The 6,000-nt window shown below is 41.6% G+C and overlaps 1 protein-coding gene across 1 annotated transcript in view; it reads left to right on the top strand.

The window, feature by feature from the left end:
• Positions 1-6,000, top strand: part of SLAIN1 (SLAIN motif family member 1) — a 56,431-nt gene that overhangs the window by 597 nt on the left and 49,834 nt on the right. The gene's annotated exons all lie outside the window — the stretch shown is intronic.

Raw genomic sequence — 6,000 nt, 5'->3', positions numbered from 1 at the left:
CGCTGCTGGACGAGGTGGAGCCGCTGGACCTGGAGAGCGTAGCCACCTGGCGGGACGAGGACGACTACACCTGGTATTGCCGCCGCTCCCTCCCCCGGGACCCCGGCCTCGGAGGCCCGGGGACGGCGGGGGGGGGGGGGCGTGGGCAGGGAGGGAGAGGGGGACCTCGCCATTGCCCCCGGACGTGGTGGCCTGGCAGGTGCCCAACTTGGCGAGGAGCGGAGGCTTTTCGCGAGGGCGGAAACCTGTTTCTCATAGCTCAGGCCGACCCAGCTGGGGATGAATTGGTCCCCTCCATCTCCCCATCTTCTGCTCTCGGCTGATGATTCGGTCCCTGGCTCCCTGTTAGCATTAACTGAAAAATCCGTGCCGTCTTTTTGTTACTCAGCCCTGCTTTCCCCCCCGTCATTCTTGGGAGTAGCGGGGGTTGGGTAGGGGTTGGGTAGGGGTTGGCCTCAGTCTGTGACTGTTCCTGGTCTTTCCTCCCAAACGAACGCTGGACAGGATTTGCGTGTTGTCTCCTGCCGTGGCATCCCAAGCCTCCTAGTGATGGATCTCTCCTCAGAGATTCGTGCTTGCAGTTTGAGTTGTGTAGTCGCGTGTCCTCATTTTCGTTGATAGCTTCTCATTTCAAAGACAGACTTGCTTTTTGAAATCTGCTGCCCTCACTGGCTTTACTTGTCAGTAATGGTGTCAAAAAGGAGGGCTTTTGCAGGGAATGGAGTGGGCAACTTGAAAGCACTCTGTTACTTAGAAACCAAGGATCTTTAATTTTTAAAATCGAACCATTGATTGAAGAAAAGTGAGATTCAAGAAGCTTTATTATTATTATTATTATAGAAACCTAAGTTGGTTATCAGAAAACTTGTAGCTGGAGGCATCTTTTCCTTTGAAATCTGGTTAGCTCTTTCTAGTTTCCATCAATGAGCCACTTTGGTGGGGGGGTGTCTAATTCCCTTATTTTTCATGCTGTTTTCTCATGGAGTAAGTCCTTTCATAACTGACTTCTTTTGGTTGGTCCGTTTGCTTTCCTCCATCAGGAGAGGTAGTGGGACATGGTAAGATGAGTAGAAGCCTCAGAGAAGGTCAGACTTAAATTCCTGCAGGGAAAATGAACAGCATTCACCTTTCCATACCTGCGGCCCCATGAAGAACAGTTGTCCTTTTATCTTGGGTCCTTCTACTTAGGACCCTTCCTGTTTTTGCAAGCTGGGGTTTCCTCACTTTCTCTGTGGTCCTGTTGCATGATCGCACAGGGGGAATGGGAGACGGAGAACCTTACTGGTTTTCTGTTGAGACCTGTGGTGTTCCCTTATACTCTTAGTGAGAACTCCGACTGTAAGGTGCATTAACTAATTGGGTTGATTCAGAGCATCAAAATGTATGGAGCTATAATAAAGCAGCCTCCTCCTCCTCCTCAGTACTCTACCTGTGGGCAGCTGTGCTGGTAGCTCAGGTTGTAAAGATCAAAACAACTCACCACTTTGGGGAGCTTTAAGCCTCTCTTCAGAAATGACACCTTTGTTTTTGTGAAGCCCAGGCTATGTTATAAACTGAGTTTCAACCTGAACATGGTACTAGAAAATGCTCTCATGGTGGTCATTCTTAGGTTATAAAGACTATAAGCCCTTATGCTACTTTCAAATTACATTACCTTGATTTAGTGCCCACTTGGCCTTTTCTGGAGATACGTACTTCAATGGTAACGTTTGTATTTTTGATGGGCATCAGTCCTGTGCATTAAAAATGTTAGCATTTTTAAAAATATTATATACTTACTATTTTGTAAGTGTATTCAATTGGAGTAGTATATACATAGTTAATATAATTGTAATATTTTCTTCCATTGAATGGACTCCTACCTACTTAGTTACCATCCAACTACTGCTAGAATTTTGATACGTAGGCTTTTTGTAGTTTATTTTTTGTCAAAATAGTATTGGAATAACTTTGGGAAAAAATGACCTGCTTAGTGGGATTACTCTTAGCACTTCAGATGGTTTGAAGTGAATGTGAAGTATAGCCGGTTCTACTAATTTCACTCATCAAGTATTTAGGGGAGTATATAAATCAGTGCCTTGACACGCTACAGATGTTCCCACAGACAAGGGGCACACTGTTTTGTGGCCTTTCTCAAAACAAATTTAGGATTAGAATCCCATGTGGAAAAATGGAGGGATCATTACTCTTAGGTGGGATGTAATTAAAAAAAACTTTAAGGTCGTTCTGATTTACAGAAAACTTCCTGTCCTGGCATCTTACACATTAAAATATTTTTGTATTGCAATATTTTGGCTTATTTCTGAACAAGTAACAGTTCTAATTCTCAAAGTTTAACCCACTTGTTACTGCTTGCAAAGCTCTCTGATGTTCCTTCATCGCTGCAGACTATGTCCCTGTCCTGTAGTCTCACAAATAGGGTGTTTTTCATTTGGATTGCCTAGTACGTTTGCAGGGAGGCAACTTATTTTAATTTCCCCTGTTAAGAAACAACTGTAGTGTTGTACCTGATTATTTTAAAAATACTTAAAAATAGTTTTACATTTTCACTGTGGAAGAAAAAAACCCCACAGATGTGAGTATGAAGTCACAGGAGTCTTCCCTCGTGTCCTCAGTCCACTACCATGATTCAGAGTTTAACTGTTAACATTCTGTAGATCCTCCAAGATAAAAACATAATTATTCAAATCACTATGCAAATATATACACATCAGTTTTTTTACTTACCTTTCACTGAACATATCTTGGACGTCTTTGTCTCCCTGTAAAGTTGCATCGTTGTTAAAGTAACCGTGTTTGTTAAGGACTAGCTTACTGTCAGCTGTCTCCCCTATAATTTTTCATGCATTTTAATCATGATTTCATCCTAATGGGTTAAACAAAATTGATATTATTTAGAATAGTACTTCCCGCTAAGATGTCTTGTCTTCAGGAAAGAAAGTTCACAAACGTAGATTAATCTTTGAACATTTTAGAAGTTCTTTCACGTAAGTCCCATTTTTTTTCCTAATAAAACCTTGGACTGTAAGTCTTCACCTTTTATTAACAATCTGGCAACCCTTGGCTCAAGAATTATGTGTAGAAGGAAAACAGTGAATTGTAGAATCAATATTTGCTTGATGACAGGTCATTAGTTAATGAACGTCAATCAGTTCTCTTGGGTCTTTTTTCCAAACAATTATTTAACCTATAAGTATCTTCTGTTTACAAAAAACCAAAACTTTATGAGGATAGTGTGTTCTGCTTTTCATTTTGATGAAAATCTTTGAAACAAAACAGTTGTCTCATTTCTTCAGATATTTCAGTTGAATTTAAGTTATTTGATTTTTCTTTAACCTTAGCACAGGGCTGCTGGGAAGTAAATGTCTCAGGAAATTAGATTGTGGTTCCAGGACCTTAACTTTTTTTTTTTAAAGATTTATTTATTTTAAAAAGAGTGAGTGTGCATGAACAGGGAGAGGAGAGGGGCAGAGGGAGCATCTCAAGCAGAGTCCCCACTGAGCATGGAGCCCCATGCAGGGCTTGATCCCACAACCCTGAGGTCGTAACCTGAGCCGAAATCATAACCGACTGAGCCACCCAGGCGCCCCCTGGAGCCTTAATTCTCAAGTCCAATTTGTTATAATCCCATAATAAACTTCACATCCTGCCATATGGATTTTTCAGTGACCGCCACTAGTTTGACAGCCTTAGCTCTCCAGAGGACCATAGGCTAGAAAGTAAAGGGGGCGATCTCTGAATATCAGGAGCAGATAAGCTCCAAGGATCGCAATTTTGATGCGTACCTGGGGGCCTGTGACCGGGTGATTTGCCAGTGTGTATGGAAGGACATTTTCCAGATCGCTGTCCCAGTGTCACTAGGCTGAGAAGCACCAGGGTGTCAGGAAAAGAAAGCAGATTGGTGTGAAGTGGCAAGAGGAGCGGGAAGTTAACTACATACTAGACCTTTCCATGACCTGTTTCAGCTCCCCTATTTCATGATTGAGGGACTGAAGCTCCGAGGTGAAATGACTTCCAAAAGCTCCTCCAGGGTGCCTGGGTGGCTCAGTTGGTTGGGCGGCTGCCTTCGGCTCAGGTCATGATCCTGGAGTCCCAGGATCCAGTCCCGCATCGGGCTCCCTGTTCGGCAGGGAGTCTGCTTCTCCCTCTGCCCCTCCCCCCTCTCATGTGCTTGCATTCTCTCATTCTCTCTCTCTCAAATAAATAAATAAAATCTTTAAAAAATTTAAAAAAAAAAAGCTCCTCTAGTTATTTATTGAAAGGTTAAAACCACAGTTCAGATTGTTTATCCAGGTTCGGAAGTGTTTACGCCACTGATATTTTTCCCGAGCTTGGTTATGACCATTAGTGTGTCATAAAGTCAGTTTAGTGGATTGACCTGCATTTCTTTTTTAAAAAATGAAGAGCAGTAGAATATAAAATCAGAATGCATTATATCTTGCAATACAAATTTGTCTTCATTAAACTTATTTCAGTTTTGCATGTGTGTGCCCTGGGTTAAATAATAAATGTATTTGTGCGTTATGGTCACAGTTAGAAAAACTCCATTTTATACCATTTGGAAGCAAAATGGTCTTGAGGAAAGCAGGTGGAAGAGCCCAGCTCTCCGAAGATAGGGTAGCACTGGGGAAAGTCAGGTCTTGCACACCTCAATCAGGAAGACAAGTCTATATTTAGGAAAAGTCAAGATAATAATATGCTAGCTAGCATAAAATACAGTCCTTTAGGGCCTTTATTTTAGTGGAGTGGCAATTAGAAGAATATTGAAACTTACGTAAAAGGGATGTGGCAGAGATTTTGAACTTGCCCAATGGGAGAGGACAGGAGAAGAGTTCATAATTATATAAGGGGAAAAGGGTGCTATGTACAAATTAAGGAAAATTTAATGAATGAGCTATTCATCTTTCGAGTGTAACACCAAGACCCTGGACAGCTGGCTAAAATCCTTGCCAATTCCATCAAAGCTGCTGAACACCTTGTACTATACATATGGCACAGTTAAATTAGACCACCTGAACTGTTCTTTTTCCGTAATTGATTTTCAGTGAAAAGACCAGAGGGTGCTTCACTTTGTGACAGTGCTAATTGAAAACCGCAGTGTTTTCTAGAGGCAAATGGAGTTGAGTGGAGTATGTGCTGAGGTCTTCGAAACCTTGCAGTGAGACACCGAAATAGAATCGAGCCCTAACTGTTGCGGGATGGGGGGAGAGAGTGCTGTAGGACTGTTCCATAACTCCAGTCTGCACTTCATGTGTCCTTTTAATAGCTTAGTCGTGGTGGGTTTGCTTTGCATGGCTGACCGGTGTGATCCTGGCGGGTGCTACTGAATCACACACTTTAGCCCAACTGAAGATTGATTGATTGTGCTCATCAGTGCTGGTGTTTTAGCTTGCCTTAAAGTAGATCTTGTGATGATTGAAGGCTCTTCATTGCCACATATTCCTTCTCAGTGATAGGTATGTAAAACATATATGTATATATTTTGTCGTTATCATTTGTTTTTGTCCTATCAGAAGGATGACTTTAGAACCAAACATTTACTTGAGAATAACGGATTTTTTTTTTTTTCCTAGATAGTTGTAATACTTCCTTGGAAGCACTCAGGTTATTATTATTATGGCGGGCTTTGTGTTATTCCTGTCCTCCCAGTGTTAAACACGTGTTTTAAGTGAGGGTATCCAGAATGTGAAATGTATGGAAAAGAAGAGATTCTATGAGAAAGCTAATCGTTTCTAGTCCTGTGCCTTTGGAAGTTCTTGAGGCAAAGTTAAGGAAAATTAGAGTGTGACGTTTTAAAAGATAGCTTTTCTAATATTTGAGGAATTCTCAAGTTTTCGGTGAAGGTTTTTCTTGTATCTTGTCAGATTCTAATACAGTTTCATCGGTGGAACTATAGAAGTTGAAAGAGCAGTTTGTAAGTCAGTAGGAGGTGTGTTGTATTAAGGATGGCAAAATAGGATATTGTAATGACAACAAACAAGGTGATTTTTTATGACTTTT

The sequence above is a fragment of the Neomonachus schauinslandi genome, chromosome 3 (assembly GCF_002201575.2).
Source record: "Neomonachus schauinslandi chromosome 3, ASM220157v2, whole genome shotgun sequence".
Taxonomy (NCBI): domain Eukaryota; kingdom Metazoa; phylum Chordata; class Mammalia; order Carnivora; family Phocidae; genus Neomonachus; species Neomonachus schauinslandi.
Note: the sequence above shows the minus strand (reverse complement) of the source record. Positions and strands in the feature narration are given on the sequence as shown.